General features: G+C 34.9%; 1 long non-coding RNA gene across 1 annotated transcript in view; it reads right to left on the bottom strand.

The window, feature by feature from the left end:
* Positions 1 to 230: 230 nt before the first annotated feature.
* Positions 231 to 19,688, bottom strand: part of LOC128082576 (uncharacterized) — a 37,004-nt gene continuing 17,546 nt past the window's right edge. Inside the window, exons 2-3 of the long non-coding RNA XR_008207727.1 lie at positions 2,326 to 2,493; positions 231 to 330 (exon numbers count right to left, since the gene is read on the bottom strand). This is a non-coding gene — a long non-coding RNA (uncharacterized LOC128082576). The remainder of the gene's footprint in view (positions 331 to 2,325; positions 2,494 to 19,688) is intronic.

Raw genomic sequence — 19,688 nt, 5'->3', positions numbered from 1 at the left:
GAAACTGTCATAAGGACTGATGGTCTTCTAACTTGTTGCATTAGAAGATGTTACAGGTTTCTGAGCTCAAGAACATCAGTGGATAGACCCACAAACACAAGCTATTCATATATAAACAGTGTACTCAGTCCCTGTTGTAATTTTAGGTGGAGTTTACATGTTATTTCCAAGAAAACAGGAAGAGATACTGCTTTCATGGAGAGCCAACCTGTGAAATTGGTACTTGCCTTAGCCAATTTATTTTTTCTCTTGACTGAATTCCATTAACTTGATCACTAATAGACCACTGACAGACAAAGATCACACAGTTTCTATCCCTTTGAATGCTACCTACAGAAATTTGAAAAAGCTGCATTACTATCATAAAGTGCAGTGGCTTTTGATGAAAAATAATATGGCAAATTTACTTCTGCAGCTAAGTCCCTTGTCTACTGTTCGAACAAGAAAATGCTGTTTGGAAATGTTAAGTTTTAAAGAGCAGCTCATGCAGTGGGCACAGTATTTATGCTTCTTGGAACAAAGTGTTGGAATCAATACTGTTATTTCTAAATGCAAAAGGCTTGTATTGAAAGAGAGATGAGAATGCAAGTACAACCCCCCCAGAATACACTCCTTAATCTCCTTGCTGGTTTTTAAAAGAGTTTCAGATTCTCTCTTGTAACATTCACCAAAGTTAGGCCAGAAGAAGTCAAAGTAATTTAGATCCAATCTCTTTTCAAAAATGAAATGAACAGAAGTTTTATTAAAAGGAAATGAAGAGGAAATTGAACTTTCATATTTCATGGTGCAATTGTGATGACAGAAAACAATATTCGTCGACAGAAGTTTAGAAGATATTTATACGTCTGCGCTGCCACACAGGGGGAGTTGTGTCACAATAGAGGGCAGGTAATTTTTAAAAATATAATGGTGCTGCAAGTCAGATTACTTGATGGCTATTCCAATCAAGTTCAGAATATAAAACTTTCCACATTCTTATGGTCAAGAATGAGAAACAAATTGAAATGTGTAAAATATGAGGGGTTTTCACTAGAGATGCTTATGGGTAATGCAAATTTCATCTGTATAAAAGCTGCACAGTGCTGTATTATATGCTGTGTAAAATTAAATCGCTTAAACTGAAATCGTAAGTCTATGGAAGACAGGTAATATAATGGAAATGTCATAATTCTGCTGTGCTGAACAGCTAGGATGAAGAGAAGAAAATGTAGAGATACAGGTGTGAATTACAGTGTGTCACCACGGAAGAAAAAAAGAGAGATTTGCGTTTAGCCTTAAAATCTAATGATTCCATAGCTAATCCAACTGTAAGGAAAGCAATGGCTTGAGATGACTCATGTTCGGAGGCTTCTCCTTGTGGGTGAAAGCTCCATACTCTTCTCTGACTGAGCACACAGTTAAGTCATCTGTAGTTTATATACACTCTATAAGATACTGCTGCTAGTAATCCTTGTACCCTACAGTGGATACTTAGGCACAAATTTTCCAAAATGCCCAGTAATTTCAATCCCTACCACTTCAGGCTACTGACTGAAGTATTTTTCAGAAGCAGTACAAGGTAGGTGACTGGGAAAAAGGGATCTGCATGACTCAGTCTGGACCACTTCAAAATAAACATCTGAGAAGACTGTCATCCTACATATAAATGTAAGCCACGGTTTTTTCCTCCTACTTCAAAGTGGCACAGCCAAAGAATGCTTACATACAACAGGAGAAAGGGATGATATTTCATTCTCCCACTTTTTTTTTTTTTTTTTTTAATGCACTTGTAGGTAAAGCACTTACCTTAAATAAGTGTTTTAATTTTCCTACTGGGGGGGGGGGGGAAAGAAAGAAGTTCAAAGATAAAGTTTTCCACAGACTTAATACTTCAATATTGTCTAATAAAGGTTAAAAATATTTTTTAATGAGAGAAAAGAGAAACCTATTCTATGACTCACACAATTCAGTAGAAAATACTGCACTCTCTAATGCACATGTATAACACCATTACAGCTGACAGAAAGAATCTATATGCAATCAAGTTTTAGCATTGCAAACAGATCTCACTACTTAAATTTATAGTGTGCACCTTGAAAAAGCTTTTTATAGATATCATAATGTTTTCCAAATACATGCAATATTTCTAATACGGTTGTGTTGAAAAGAAATAGCTATCTACTTCATAACTGTTTCAATTCTTATAGTAGTTAGGGGTATCTGACAGTCAATGGAGAATAACATCAAGAAAGAACTATATTTTTCAGCAGTTGTTAGTCATGAAGTTACAGATAAAATGCCACATGTCAGTATAAGTATTCCTTGACACAGTCATGGGTTAATTACCTTTTATGATCACTATGAAAATGCTGGAAACTAATGCATCAGCTGTTACACTGATTTGTCCATTTAACAGGTGATTCTGATTAATAGAGAACATGAAGAATCGCATCAAAAACTGACACTCAAGACTTCCAGAGCAGGCCATATAAGCAGATCAGAACATCATCACAGCTGAAAATAACCAGATTGACATAAATTAATAAAAATACTTTTAAAGATCATGTGGAAAGGAAATTAACTTGGAGAAGTGGAAGCACTTCTATAGCAAATTATTTTGAAACAAATGACAAGAGTGGGAACAGACTTTCAAATTCTTTCAAATGAGGAAGAAAATTGTATGCAGCATACTCAGACATTTTAAAACCATCAGACATAATTTGTCAATTGCAGTTTTCTGAGGACTCTGAAAATTTTTCACAAAAGAATAGATTTCCACCTACTGCTCTGAACTGTGAGCACAGCCAGGTTAAAAGAATATTTTTCACATTTGATTTCATTTGCACATGAGAATCCTGCATGTTCAGATTGAGTTTATTTAGCAATGAACTTTATTTTCCCATTGAATCTTTAAGCAATGTTATCTTAAATATAGCATTTATAGAAGTATAGAATGGAATTTCAGGTGATATGGGAATTTTGACCAGAGTGAGGATAATTGAGTGATTGTCCCGCAGTGTTTGGACAGTGAACATTATATAGCTTCTGTAAAAGGACAGGGCTCCTTATTAAGCTCTTTTTCATGCAAAGCTTGCAAAATACTCAGGTACCTACACTCAGGGTCAGGAAGTAAAAATAAAAACATACAGAAGATTTAACAAGGATTTAAAAATTCCCTACATTATTAAAAAAGAGACCACATTCTAAATCCCTCTAATATGTAATTAATTCCAAGCATGAGGAATGCCTTTAACATCTCAGTCAAGGTTTTTCTATTTGTAAATTATGAGGTGTTCAGCACTCTCAGGGGATTGAGCTTTTAATCACACAGATGTCCATTATGAATTCTCTGTTTGCTTAGTAGTACAATAGGAGAACTCACAGCATCTTTGTGCTATAATAAATCTGCAAGCTCAGACAGAATGCTCATGATTGCCTTCTAAATTCTTTCAAGGTCATTCTACGTGATTTCATGCTACATAACATCCTTTCTCAGTCCATTTCACACTGAGAAAAGATCATGATAAACATTGATTTTTCCCTGCTGGTATACCTGAATTCCACCATGTTCCTCCCCCCCCACACCCTGGTACACCATTTTCAACTCGTTTGATTCTAAGCTGCTGTGTAGACACCTTAAAATTCAAAAAACAATTAGGATAAGGGAAAAGAAGCTGCATTTGAAGAACGAACTGGAAGAAAAAAAAAAAAAAAAAAAAAAAAAAAAAGCAGTTACTTCTAGCAGGAAAACTGGTAATGGAAATAGGTTTTAAAAAAATAAAATAAAAGAACTCCACAAAACTACATACCAACAATCCAGGAGTGGTATCAATAAAAGATGTGGGGTAAAAAAATTATCTGAACAAGGCGTAACTTAAAATACGCTTGAAATCTGTGTTTTGCAAATGCACATAGAAACGTACTTCAAGTCATTGCAGACTGTAAATGTTAAAACAGGAGGTGAAAATTTAGTCCCAGAGTTTGACATGTCTGGGTTAGGACACGTCCTTCACAAATTATTCACCATCAGAAAAAAGATACAAATGCCTGCAAGAGCATATTCTCAGAACTAGATGTGGTTCCTCAAGCGTTCTGGCATGAAAGGAGTGCAGAAGGTGCTAATAATACTTTTCTCATGAGGAAAAAAAGAGGATTCCTAAAAGAAATATTCACGGGCACAGGCAAAAATTAGCCATCTGATTTCTACTGAATCTTATTGCCTCAGGTGACTCATTATCTCAATGACTTTTGTCTGTGCAGAGATTTAAGATTAATGGATTAAATTCTCAAAATTCTTAGTGAATTTATTAGCTAATATGATACTGGTTTGCAATTTGATTAAAAATAGTTGAGAGCCCGTTATAAAGACCAGAGTTACCTTTGTGTAGCCTCAATAACCCTTACTGACTGCTTAGGTCATACAGGTACAGCATCAGTTCTTTAGAAGTGCCTCTCATGTTGGCTGTGATTTAACAGATTATTTTCAGTTGGTGCTACCAAAATTCTGGAGTTTTCTTCCTTTCTATCTAGAAATCCTGTTTGGGTAGAATTTAAATTCCTTAAAATGCTACTCTGTATACTGTGCAGTATATCTGCTTTCTAAGCAAACAGCCGTGAATACAACTGCTGTTAATCAAGCAAGATACTAATTTGGTTTGCAATGATGTGCCATAGCAATTAATATTTATCCTTAGAGCTTATCTCATGATTTGACTGTACACAAACAACAGTACAAGGCTGTGTCCCCTTCAACTGTGATAAATTTTCTATTGATTTCCAAAACATACCAACAAACAAAACACTCTTTTTAAAGAGCTTTAAGCTGAAAACAGCACACAGAGCAGACAGATGTGGGGCTTCAATATGACAAATTTATACAGTGACAACAAGAAATCCTAACTCTGCCAGCCACATGCTAAAATTCAGCCCAATGCATCACACGCTAAAATCTCAGAGGGCTTCTGGGTGCTGAGAGCATGCTCAATGAGTTGATGTGTGCAAAGAGAGCTGGTGTGTCCCAGTACAGCAGCATGAATTGAGGGATGGCCCCATTGTAGGTAATTCAAGACCAGGCTGGGTGGGGCCCTAAGCAGACTGATCTAGTGGGGGGCAACACAGTCACAGGAGGCTGGCGCTCAATGATCTTTCAAGGTCTCTTCCAACCATAGCCATTTGATGATTCTATGAATTTGGCTTCAGCAATGATAGTTCATCCATGATTTCTCTTGTCTGGATAATCCAGGAAATCCTTAATTATACTCACACTAACTTCAATTAAAAAAAACAAAAACAAAAACAAATCAAAACAAAAAACCAACAAAAAAAAACAATGCTAACAAAAAAATAAATAATAATAATAAAAAAATTGCTTTGTCAGAGAGTTGTTTTTCATATTTTAAACTAGATTTAAACAAAAAAAAACAAAAACAAATAAACAAACAAAAAAATCCAAGCAGAGTTACAAGACAGGGAGGGGTAACATGAAAGCAGATCATCTAACAAGCATGTCCCACTTTGTTATTTTAAGACCTTCTGGACCCAATTTTTAAAACATAAATGCTTGAATTAAAACTGTGATTGAAAACAGCAGCAGTACACATATGGACCAAGTTATCAAAATACTTGTATACTGTTGGAAATAATAAAATAATTTCTACTAGTCATTAATGTGACACATTCTTTATTGGGAATATCCACTAGTCCTGCTGGGGTTAAAGCAGTACTTACAAGATTTGCAAGACAAACAAATCTATGGAATGATTAGAGATCACAATTACAGGATAAATGCCATCTCTGAAAATTTCAGTAAAAAGGATTCCCTTTTTAGTTACTCCTTTGACATTTGCTTTTTTGTTGTTCTTGAGTTTAATTTCAGGAAGAGTGAATGCTTTGCAAGTGCAGCATTCAGCAGGTTCCCTTTTCCAAGTTTTTTTAGCTTCCCTGACGTGGAATTATGGGACAGACTTCTGCTTCAGTAGAAATAAAAGGGGAGGGAAGCATAATATTGTATGTGGACAAATCTACACCAATAACTTCATCAATCTGCATTATAAATCAATATTAGAAACAGACTCTGTTTTGACAGAGATACTTTAAACAGCTCTATGCTAAAGTTTAGCATCAGAATATGTATATTCTGAGATAAAGTTCTGCATACATGAACAATGAACACTATTCTGTTTAGAACCTGAGCTTTCATTCTCAATTAAGTCTTCAGATGTGTCAATTGTCTTAACCTGATTTACACTTTGGCACTGCTACTGATGCATGCAGAATTACCATCAATTTACACACTGATGCTTTAACTTTTTTTCCCCCAGCTCTGAAACAGTAGGGTCTGGGCAGGTATATAATTCATATTGTCAAATTTTATGCATCAGAGGGCAAATACTGGTGGCCTCATGAGGGAGTAAAAATGGGGTTTGCAAACTTAAGACCTATCCTAACAATCCTAAACTATCCTTTAGTTGAGTTAAATCTTTCATAATCGTATGAATTTCCAGAAGTTTTAAGGGCTAAAAAAATTTAAATGGCTCCCAGGAGAATTAATTGAAGCAATAGCAAGTAATAAGACCATCACCCCCAGGGAAATTCAGCAAGTTTTTGGTGTTCAGGGATTTAACAGGTCCCTATATCAAGCAGACAAAGAATAGGATGTAATTTTCCAAAGCTGCAGTAAAATTCCAAGTGAAAACTCAACAATATTAAAAAACATGAAGCAGTTCTTGTGCCAGAGAAGCAGGTATCTCTTCAAATAGCTTTGAGAAATCAAGTTTAAAAAAAAAAATGTGCTTCCACAGGCCATCCTTTGCCATGAATAGATGCAACACTCACATCACTCGGTCATTTATACCAACTGTCTTTGAGATAAGCAACTTGAGCAATTTTCATACAACTTTGATGATATATGAGTGCAATTGGAAATACACCAATGCTTTTTGCAATTATTTTGTATTCTTCTTTGGTATAACCTGTGTTCCTTTCTCCTTCTAAGACTGCTCTCCCAGGTGCTTATCAGAATACACTCTACGATTTGAAACATTCACTTCCTTCACTTATCTTTGAAATAAACATCTGTGATTTTCTCTCTACAGTGACCAGTATAAAGAGCAGATCATGCTGGCACTATGACAACAGAAAAATGAATATTAGTACTAATACATCTCAGTTATATATGAGGGAATGTTGTCTAGCATCAACATGGGTGCAACAACACATACGATAAACAACAAACACTCACTGTAGGCAACAAATGCTCATGGCCAGGCATCTATATTATCGTTACTGAAGAAAAAAATTTTGCAGTAATACAGTGAAGTTTCCTGTAACTGCCAAGGGTTTTCTAATTTCTACAGAAAGGAACATGCAGGGCAAGAAATCTGTATCTATAATTACTCTTCAAACCAGATAAAGTTTAGGGATACTGACGTCAGGCAAAAAGATACAGTGTAAAAATGTCTGGCTGTAAAATGACCATCTACGTTTATAGCAATGCTTGGTTTTGTGGGTAGCAGTATAGATGTAGAGCCTGTTTGGATCCTTGCTTATTTTATTTCTGAGAGTTAAGAATTGTAACATTATATAAATGACACCTCTTAGGCTCTTAAATCACTCCACTGTCTATAATAGATGTAATAAATGTTTCCTATTCCAGTACTACAAAAAATTGTTGAGGCGGTTTTATCCATTTGGCAGTGGAACTCGCCTGACCGTGATGTATGGCACACTTGTTATTTATTTGCAGAGGCTGGAAGGCAAATGCACTATACGAGAATAGTTCTTTAATGTAAAGCATTAAATTAAATGCTCAGCCTCAGGACTTGGACTGCCAATAGAAGTAAATAGATGCTCAAAATAACACAGGAGCTGTTGCTATTTAAAAATGTGGTATTTGCTATTAAATTTTGTTACTTACCAGCAGATTTCCATCCTATTCCCCTTCCTTCAGCACTACAGACCATGTACTTCCCAAGCGGATTTACATGTTAGAAGTAACACAACTCAGATATACATCAGATCATATTCTTCAGTATTTTGAATCTGAAATTTCAACACTTCTGCTGCTGATACTTCAATGGCTTTTTTTTCATGCCATATTTTCAATTTTTACAATTTTAAATGATCTCAATCTCACAGTATTAGTATTGCTACTCCCAGACACAGAGCACAGGATGAAGGACAGAAAGGATAAGGTTCCAATTTTAAAGACCACCTTGCTCAACCTACCCATGGAAGGTCTACAACAGCTTCAGAACAATTTTGTTCCAGAAATGACTCAGGACTTGACAGATTGCAACAGATTCTTTTAGAGCATCACCTAAACTGCAATTCTTTCCATCCCAGTTGACAGCTAGCAATAATCTGCTCCACCCAAATTATCTTGTAACAAAAATCAAACCCAAGCATTCGCACCTCTAGAATCACCAAAAAAATATCACATCCATTCTCAACCCCTAAAAGGTCCAAATCATTTTTCATCACCTGGCTTTAATATAATTTATATAGTACCTTTAAAGATTGTCAGGGGAGTCCAGCAAGCAGAGAATCAAGGTCTAGCACTACAGAGAGAACTGTGATACTTAACAAAAAGGAAAAAACAAAAGCAACAAACCCAGCTCGCCCAAAACCAGAACACTTACAGATCTCTCTGGAAGAGCACAAATCAGTATTTTTCTCTTTATCGCTCTGCAGGTCAGGACAAAACCATTGAAGTAAACAGTTTTAATACTAAGATTCAGATAAAGCAAATACATTTTCAAGATCACATTCTTTCAAAAATACTTTTCAAGCTATAGAATTAAAAACACAACACACAAACACAGAATCCCAAGCAGGCAAATGAATCTGTTTATAATGTCATGCACTATCTTATGAAATAGTTTAAAAAAAAAAAAAAAAGATACACTCTACAGCAGCATATTTTTAAACTGTTATCTGTTCTTGTTATCATCTAACATTTATCACCAGGTAGAGCTTCTGTTCTCCTGTTTCTGTTCTGTTCAGCTGTGATTCTGAAACCAGCCTATCTAGCAGTTATCATTCTGCCCCTAAAATACATGCATATTAACAGAAAATCTGAAACATTAACACAAAGCCATTGTCTTCCTAAGCCTGCCAACTGAAAAAGCTTAAGTTTGATTTTTTTTTCTTGTAAAAAGCAGCAACAAAAACAAAGTTTTTTCTAGTTTCTGTTCAGAAAGAAACTACTGCAGAAATTTCAGTTCTGTCAATTTTTCCTATACTTGAAATAAAATCCACTAAATGTTGAAATGACTGATATGAGACAGATCTATGTTGATGCAGATGTTATGGAAGTTTCCTACTGTCAACTGCATGTCTGACTACACTAATAAATACAGCAGGAGTCTACAGCTAACAACACTTTCAATAGAAACAAAGGGAGAACAAAAAATAAAGCAGTACAGATCTCTTCCAAAATTCTTCTTTTTGTGACTTATTCTAATGCAGTGACGAGCAACAGCAACTTGAGGAAATTTTGAGGAAGGAAATCATCTTTTTATAAGGCTAAATTTCAAAATTTCCTAGGAGGGAAGCAGATGACATCATGCATTCTAATCCTTATGTAATTAATTCTTGGCCTAATTGAAGATCAGAGAAAAGGGGTAAGTGAAGGTAAACATAATATTTGTTCCACTTGGGGGCTGAATTGAAGACCTAACATTCAAATTTCACAGCATCTTCTTACTCGTACTCTTCTTGTCCCAGTGGTACTACAGAGCAGTTTTGCACCATGTTCAGGGATTCAGGAAGGAAGAAGAGGACTGTCTCAGATATAAGCCCAGAACAAGCAGATGAAAAAGTGGAAACCCTGGTGATCTACACAAATCATACAAATCTCACCAAAGACACTAACAGTGCAAATTCATGCTGATAATTAACAGAGAGAGGATGGCAGTTTCAGATACTTTAGGAATAATGCAGGTTATAAACTGGGGAGGATACTAAGCACAAAAAGACAAGTGAACAACGATCATAGTGATCAGTTGGAAACTCTACTCTGCTGCCTATCAGGGGAAGACCTAGAGCACATCAGAGTTTGCCTGGCTGGAGGTTGGCTGCTCTTTCAGATTAACTCACTCAACTTTTGGGTGAATTTCTCAACTGAACCCAAAATAAAATGTCATTTATGAGCTCTTAGAGAGTGCAGTTAAAAGGAACAAATCACCAGCACAGCAACCAAAAGTGAACTGAAATGTTTACTACAGAAAAATCATTAAAACCATCCTTTCAATCAATCATCTTGGAAGGCAACAGGATGTTGCACCATGACAGATGACAGACAGAAGAAATATAAAGCTCATATATATTCACCACAGTAAATCCTCAGTTACATGTCATACAGAATATTCAACTAAAATCTGCCCACTACAGTGAGAATAACTCAGGAAATTTGATCAATTTGATCCTTCCCCACTTCCCCCCCAATATTATTTATTAAAAATCTATTTAAAATTTGATTTTTTTTTTTTTCCCCGATTGTAAAATATTTAATTAACTTATCTTGTCAGGACACTTAAAAAAGAAAACATCATTGCTTTGCATACAGTTCTCCTCCATTTATTTTCCAAAGGGGTGGAAAGGTGTTGATAATATTCAGGATAGCGCAGAGTAAGATTAGGTTTAAGTCTCAATCATGGTTTGATTTCAGTAACACCATAGTTCCTCAAGTAGCTCTCATGCAAATACTTCTAAATTACCACTTGCATGTAATTACATTACTTAAATCCATATCTAATAACATTTCTGCTACAAATAATGGAAAAAAATTGAGTTAAAAAGCTGTTGATCTCGTAGTACATTGCCCAAATTGAATGGCAGAAATCTTGTGGGGAGTTGAGTATTCTTTAAAATTTCTGCCAATTTCTGCAGATTTCCCTTTTTCCAAAATCAACTGTAAAATAGCCTTATATTTAGAGTCAGACAGACTCAGAGTTAAACTTGAGGATGAAAATCTAATTGTGCAGTTTGGAAGGCTTTCATTTATTTCTGCATTACTTCTTTCAATTTTTATGATCTCAATATATCTGAAGAGACTTTTTACACAGTACAACTCTTCCTGCTATGCTTTCTGCCATAACCAGCTAATTGTTTTCTTTAGCATCAAAAGTTGCTGCAAAATTGAAACATTCTTCCTCTCTAGGTAAAGAGAATGGGACAGAAATAATTAGGTAAGTAAAGGAAAGAATGTCGCCTCAGGTCAGGTTTATTTTGGTCTACGTTTTAGGAGAAAACTTTAATGGGATTTCCAGATGTCAGTTTAGACTTATCAACTGATCCATCTGAATATGGCAAGTGGACAGTACTTTGCTCCTGCTTTTAATACAGGAGGTGCCAAGAATTACAGTCCTCTATCTCTTATTGCTGCAGAATGGGGAGTCTGAGAGAAAACTAATTACTTCAAGTGCATCAGAAGGTTAAATTACAATTTAATGTACAAAATGTTAGCAGTAGCACAGGATACTTAATGGTGAACATGAAAATATATTAGAAAATCAGAAAAGGAAAGGGAGATATGGAAGGGAAGCAAATCCATTATATATTTGCAAGCATTACTGAACACCATGTACACCTTCTAACAGCAGCAAACTCAAGAGTCTATCATGAAATAGGCTGCTTCATACGAGATGGTTTAAGCTGGCCTACAGAGCAACAAGAGAAGACCGTGAGCAGTCAGTGCTAACGATGGCACACCATTTTTACAGACTAAAGGTCAAGCAGTGAACTTCAATTATAGAGCGTCAGGATGCCCAAATGTATGTACCTGATAACAAGCCTAAAGTACCACACTTCTGCAGATTTCTTTAGAATTTCAATATAGCCTTTTAGCCTTTAGCACTGATTTTTTTTTTATTTTTTTTTTAATTATTTCTCTTTTTTAGAAAGGGGAATCAACTAGATGTAATCTTTGACAAGAAACTCCATCTTCCCTTCCCTTCAAGATAAATTGTTTTCAAGGTAAATGAAGCATAGTTATAAAACGTGGATAGTTATGCAATTTAACAACAACAACAAAAATCAAAATTCTCAAACTCCCTCCCCTCCTTGCTTTATATGTGCCTAATCCAAAAAAATCTCTATTTCTTTTCCTTCCAATACAGCATTTATTAAAATACGTTTTTAGTTAGAATTAGCAACTCTAATGACACATTTTGTGAATTTAAAGAGTATCATCATTCTAATTTGATATTTAAAACAATCAAACATTAGTTATACAACAACTAAAATGTTGGGCTTGATCTTTGAAAACTTTGCCATGGTCACTGTAAAATTTTCATTTACACCAATTCTTCCATTTATAATTATGTCTCTCTGCTCCCCCAACTCAAGAAAAACAGATTCTATGCATAAGCCTATTATTAATTACTTAATTTAGATTTTGATCCTTCTTTGTTTTTACCTTAATCTTCTATTAACAAGCAATTTATTGGTGTTCATTTAATATTTTTTATTACTTACGTTTCTCTGTTTCTTTCCCAATTTCTTTTCCTGCTTAGTCCTATGAATTTATACCAGGCAATTAAAAGTTTTCAACAGACAAGATTTCATAACACGCTCAAGTTGTTACCATTTAGGAAAATCTGGTTCCATAAACACAAACATTGTCTGAAACTAGGGAAAGGTCATCAAAATTCCATCTCCCCAGTCTGACAATTATAAATCTTTTACTTTAGACTAGAATTAATTTTCACTATGTTTTGAAAGCAGTTCAAAAGATGAAGTCTAAATAAAGCACTCTACAATGAGGGAACTGATGTGAATTGTATAAAATGGAGTCCCAAATCTGTTTTTTTTGTTTGTTTTTGTTTTGTTTTGTTTTGGGGGGGAGGAGGGGACAGCCACTTTGCAGAAAATTTCTCTAATAGTAGAAAAATACACTGTAGTATTGTTCTTATTTTAATTCTAATTTGGCAATAAAAAATATCACAAACTAAAAAAAAATAAAAATAAAAATTATATTAAAGATAAAAATAACATATAAGATTCATCATATTACTATGAGATCATTAGATCTGAGTCATTAGAGCATTACAAACCCAATCAGACTTCCTAAAGTAGAAAGATTTTTAACCCAAATGCTGTTTAATAAAAGTGTTCCTTTCAGTTATTATTGTTTAAGAATATATAGTCATTACTCCTCATCTAAAAAACTAGGAGGAAAAGAGTATATAATTCAGAATTCAGATCAGTGTCCAAACCCCGTACATGTAACTCAGAAATAAGTCTACATCTTGGTGTTTCCTTGGTATATTCTCGACTTACTTCCAAATAATCCCACTGCCATCCACAAACATTCTCAGCCTCATGCCACTGCAGTTTTACTGATAAAGGTTTCCACTGGGACAAGAAAAAGCACAACATTGTTGTACAAGTGGAATGCCATTAGTGATTTCATTAATAAGTCAGAAAAGAATTTATTTTCTATCTACCAGAGCTGTTTGGCTTCTCAAGGATTAACAGCAGCCAACTACAATGCTACAAAGCCATTCCTTTCAGTAGGACTGTGCTTTAACTTGTCACATCAAACCATCAGAACAATCCTTCTTCCTCACACAGAGCCTTCCAGAGTGACAGTGCTTATCCTTCTGCTTGTAACTGCTGATCTTAATATTTATTTTGCATATAGTCCTGAAGAAAGTCTTTGTGATTATTCACACATGCAGTTAAATTTATTTATTTCACTAGAAATACTACTACTTGGTGCAATATTCTTATCTGAATAACTGTTCCACATAGTTACTGATTAAAATCCAATACTTGCTAAGTAACATTAAGCTTCAAATATTTTCTTCTGTGTTACAGAGTAGGAGGTTTAGATTGTTCATAAAAATCTGAATATAGCTAGAAACTATTAGACTAGTTCATACTATGGCAATACTCCTCCCTCTCCAAATTCTCTGATTAAAAGCAAGAAAAAAAAAATCTATTTCAAGGAATTATTTACAGCTCTGACCTTTTACATTAGATATCTGAATACCCACAATTACTATAAGAACCCTAGCTGAATATTTAAAACTTTACTTAGTATATATTACACATTTAAATACATCAACTTGTCCAATAAATTGATGAAAAACGACATGCCAATTTAATAAGGCAGGTTTACAAGACTGTAATCTTGTGACTGAACATGTGAATGCACCGGAACAGAAAGAAAAAATCACGTAGAGTCTTTCATGGTCTGACTACTATCTCATTAAAAACGATAAACACTGCAGCCTGTATCTTTTATTGTCAAGTGTGCCATAAATCTAAAACGAGCAGAAATTTCATGACCTACTCCATCAGTTTTCACTTTGCAACAGGTACAGCAGTAGATAAGTGTCTACATGGCTTTATCCCAGACTCTGGTTGCACAGCTGTACAGCTGCATTTTTTTTCTCCCTGCTTTCTTTTCCAAGCTGTGAAACAGATTAATTGTTCTAAGCATATTTTCCATGATACCTCTCCTTGCAGGCACTTATGTTAACTTTAACTGGAAAATATATGTCCTTATTTACAAAAAGAAAGAAAAAAAAAAAAAAAAAAGGAAACTGTATAAACATAATAATCTACCATGTCAAACACTAGGGACACTAGTCACTCTATGAAGACAGGATGTTGGAGGATGCTGCACTCAAGTGTCGACGAAGAGCATCACTGAGGATCACCCCAGTGCTGGCTGATGTAAAATTCAAGATTTTTTTCCCCCCATCTAGTTCAGGCCTCAGGAGAGTAACTGAAAACACTGACCTCAACAGTCATACCAAGTAAGCTGATTCAACACATTTTTCTTGCATGAAAAATATGTTTCAATTCAAATCATTTCTCAAATGCAAATATCTACTGCTTAAGGAACTGAAGCATAAACCAAAACTTTATGATAGTTCCACAGAATTGCCACAGCTGTTCTTATAACATTTTGATTCAGGTACACTGAGATAGTTTGTCAAATCATTCTACTGTTGCTAAAGTGAAACATTCATTTTCAAGCATTGCAAATACTAATAAGAGAAGGATGTCTAAAATTCAGTGTGAATTTCCCTTTAAAAAACTGCACACCACAATTTTCCATACACTGTAGTGAAAAATGAAATAGCTGTTCCTTCAGTCCATGAAGAATGGTATTAGAAGGCATCGATTCCAGCAGAAGACCTTATTAGCAACACATTAATAAAATGTGATTCCATTCCATCTGATACTAGGTGTGATGCAGTTACATCGCAGATATATGCAAAAGATAAATGTTTCATAATTTGTAACAGGAAGAATTGTCCAAAATTCTCAGCTGGACTGAGTTTATGTTTTTGAATGACAGAATATGTTATGCTTTCATTACATCACGACAAAGTAGAAGCTTTCTTGCCCAAAGAAGGAATTTGCACATTACCTCTGCTGCTGTGGTATTTCAGTCTCTCCATTCCATCACTTTGTGTAAGCCTTTACCAAATCTCTTGAGAATTTACAAAATCCAGAAATGAAAATACATTTATGAAAAACTTGACTAACCCGTAAATAGAATATCACAGTATTTACAGGATAACATTAGTTAGTTAGTATAGACATACAGTCTCAGAGGTTATGAAATACACTGTAACTGGACCACATAATAGCTCACTTCCTTTTTAAAACACAGTCTTCTGTGATAATAGTAGTAATTCAACCATCATAATGAAAAACCAAAGCTAACATAGAAGGATATAACTTTAAATAAATAAAATGAGCTAGGTTCCCATCTCAATCGTCTTTTCTTTACAAGGCATTTTGAGTTCCGCAGTCAAGAACTGTAGTGCTGGGAACGAAATAAGAATTCATAGTTTAAATTAAAAAAAAAAAAAAAAAAAAAAAAAGGCTGGAAAGGACCTCTAGACATACAGTAATCCTGTTCTATTCCCCAAAATAAACCACAATTATGTCATTCCCAGTAGCTATTTGTCAACTCTGTTCTTAACTATTCCTAAATTTGGAGACTTTAACCTCCTGAGGCATTCTATACTAGTGATAGCCTACCCAGCCATTAGAGTATTTTTTCTCATTATGTCTAGCCTAAACCTCGCTTGTTAATGCCATTATACTTATCCTCTCCATGACGGACATAATGGAGTAACATATAGCTTCTCTTCTACAATAATAGGTTTTGAGTAATAAAACTAAAACTGTCCTGGTTTTGGTCTTCTTTCCCTTAGGCTAAACAAACTTAATTCATTTATTTTTTATTCAAAAGATATGCTCTGATATCTTTTGAAGCTGTCAGAGGGGCTTTCATCAAATAGCCCACAAGTACATGTCCTTCTTGAAGTGCTGTGCCCCAGATGGGACATATTACTTCAGTCTAGGCTCACTAATGCTAAATAGAGTTGAAATATTACCTCCTCTTCTTACTTGCAGTCCATGTAACAATGTGAATTTATACCTCAGTGACGCTGAGACAGGAAAGAGATAAAATAACTGTTCTGCAGTTACCGAACTATCTGCTATTTTGCTGAGGTTTATGCATTTGATTCCAAAGATCAAAAGATATTTTCTTTTTCTCAGATCATGAACCATTTAGAATTTGTTGGAAAACTGTTCTCTTGTCACCTGCAAATGACAAGTTGTTTCTCCTTCCCTTAATTCTGCCCAAAGAGGATACAGTAATGCTTAGATGAATTAATTTCATTTATGACCTACTAGATCCTTATGAATTACTCTCTTAAAAAACCCATAATTATGCACTTGTCTTTGTGGTTTTTTTTGCCTACAAATATAATTCATACTTTTATTCCTAATTGTTTAGAGACAATCACTGCAATCTCTACAAATATATTAGAAGTAATTTTGTACAGCCTGCTATTCACAGAAGGAATAGAGAATGTGCTGCATTTTAAACCCATGCTATAAATTTTGACAGCCATTAAAATAGCTTGAACAGAAGTTCAAATAAAAAAAAAAAAATTAAAAAAATATTTTCATAATTCTCCTAGCAATTTATGTCCATAGTCTTTTGTGCTTTGTATATAATTTAAAAGCATACAGAAAACAAGAAAGTGTCCCAGACATCATTACAGTGGCTTGAATATACTTTATGCCATATTAATTGACTTCACGCTTCATCTGGATATAAACTCAGAATAAGCTAGGCAGAAAACGTGTATATATTTAAAGTAACTAATTATTCTGAAGTTTTATGCTTGACAATTCTGTGATTCTGAAGTTTTATGCTCGCCTTAGGCAAGGATGAAATTCTGGTCAGAAGCCATACTGACGTTTTCCAACACTTTTTTTACTGTGGTCAAAATTGCCTCAACTTTTCTGATGCGACATCTGAAAGAAGAATAAAGCATCTATGGTGCAGGTATTATTATTTCTAGCTTTTTTGAACACTACATTAATATCAACACTGAAACAATTTGGATATGCTTTAATGTCCAAGCCAATAAATGGAAGTCAGGCCATCTGTCACAAAATGTGACAAATCCAGATGTGTATGCAAAACTAATTTAACAGTTTTTGGGAACAGACCTAATTTTTCCCTACGTTGTCTGTAGAGGGCAGAGCATCAGAACAACTAGTCCAAGGCACGTAGCTGCGCCTACGCCCAGTTATTCCCAACCATCGACACCTCTACCAGATCCTTCATTCTGTTTTTCTCCGACTTTCCCAGGTTAGGGGAATGACTATAGAGCTAGTTTGTTTTGTTAATAAACACATTTTTTATCTTGAGCAGTGTAATGCTATTTAGAGATTACATCCTGCAATAAATCAAAAGTAGCTGAAGCATGCCCATTACCCCTACACTCAAAAACTGACCTGTGTCAACTCAGGTTCCCCCAACATGACACTAATACAAGTGAGTCAGTCACAATGCATTGCAGATGCTGACAATTGCAAAAATTGTAACTAGAAATGCCTCAAATACATACTGAAGCGTACATCATACGTAATGGATTTCACTAAATTTTGCAACAGATATTACATTACCCTTGAAGGTTGACCTGTGGTGCAAGAAGATGATAGACATTCAATTTTAGTGTTGCTGCTTTTAATCAAAGGTTGTCAATCACAACATATTATTTCAACTGAAGTTAAACAGAGGTTTGCCCCTGTCAGTAAAAGGTTTCTGGTATTGGACAAGTGTTTCTTGTTGCTTTATTTGCATTTAAGTTCAGGTTCTCATGAAAATGTCTCACAGTTTTGGACTTTTTGGACTAATCACTTATCACTTCAAAAGTGTGCTGTACTCTAATGGAAGAATTTGTGAACTAAATCTACTGCAGACATTAAACTGAAAGATTTTTCTTATTTCTGTAAGTTCAGAGTGGGAAAAAAATATGACTGTCAGATAAGAATGAGCTTAATAAAAGTTTGTGGATTCAAAAGATTTTGCTTCTTTGCTTTCTAGAAAGGAAAAAAAAAAAAAAAAAAAAAAAAAAGGATACAATTTCTATGTGAGGTTCACACCATTTGCATACATGAATTTCACTCCAGTGGCTTGCAAAGCCTTCCTGGTTTGCTCCAGATGCTCACCATAGCTAGTGTTTAAGAGCTTCTCAAGGGCAGGGATTCCCAGACAACCATTCTTGCAAACACATCAGGAGCGCATGCTCCTGGGTGAAGTCTACATGGGTCAGTTGTCCAGGGATTCCTGAAAAAGCACGCTTCACTTTTCTGAGGAAAACTTACTGCAATGCTAATTTAGCATACATCTGTGATAATTGCTAGATGTGTCTCAAAAATACATGGGGTACAATAGAGTTTTTAATGAGGGGTAAATAAGGCAAACAACAGTATTTTCAGATTAAAAAAAAATAATAATAACAACACAAAATGAAGCATATTTCACTTGTTCTATTCTGTCTCAGATACTTTGGTACAAGCTAAATAATACAAGACTTCCAATGGCCTCATTAACTTCTGATGAGTTATATTATAGTAAAGTGATCTTATTCCAAATGATGAACAACAAAGCACCCTTTGTTTTAAACCCACATCAGTTCTTCAGGTACCTGATATTTTCCAACTCAAGTGTATCAATTAAAACATTCTTCCTCTTACATTAGCATCTGTTTCCAATTAAGAGATCACTATGTAAAAAGCCAACCAAAAAATATGTTTTTACTACAGCAAGAATAAAATAGCATGCTGTGTGACTATAAAAAACAAAAATGCCCATGCTGCAATAATCTGAAAGGCTGAATTAGGCTGTAGACTGTAGTTATTAAAGGAAGTCATGCAGAAACATGCCCTTTAGCATTGTACTTATTTGAAATTATATTACTCTTTTAAGTGCTTATTTTACCATGTGAATCTTTAAATTAAAAATGGGGCATTTTAAGGTATATCCTGCAATAGCTTGTTTTCATCTTATTAACCTGTAACCTTTTATCAAATAAGATCAGCTAAGTTCACTAAACAGCTATGCAAAACAGTTGTTCTGTTTGAAATTCATCACCTTGGCTCTCAGTTTGTGCTTTCTTCCTTCCTCAAAGCCTCAGGTTGTTTCCTGCACATTTAGAAATCTATGCAGTATAACGCCAAGAGATCAAGATGAATGGGAGGACAATGCAATCTGTTCTGGGCTGGGCTAGTGTGTGGTAGCTAAACCTAACCAAGGGCTGTATGTTGTTATTCTGCCTCAGCTGCTTTACAGTTGTAGCAGTTTCGTTCTTGCAGAACAAGAAGAGGATACATCAAGGTCAGAGTAATGATGATGATCATTCCATTAAGTATCA

This window comes from Tympanuchus pallidicinctus, unplaced genomic scaffold (genome assembly GCF_026119805.1).
Source record: "Tympanuchus pallidicinctus isolate F22 unplaced genomic scaffold, pur_lepc_1.0 scaffold22, whole genome shotgun sequence".
NCBI lineage: Eukaryota > Metazoa > Chordata > Aves > Galliformes > Phasianidae > Tympanuchus > Tympanuchus pallidicinctus.
The sequence above is the reverse complement of the archived record's forward strand: the minus strand, read 5'-3'. Positions and strand labels throughout refer to the sequence as shown.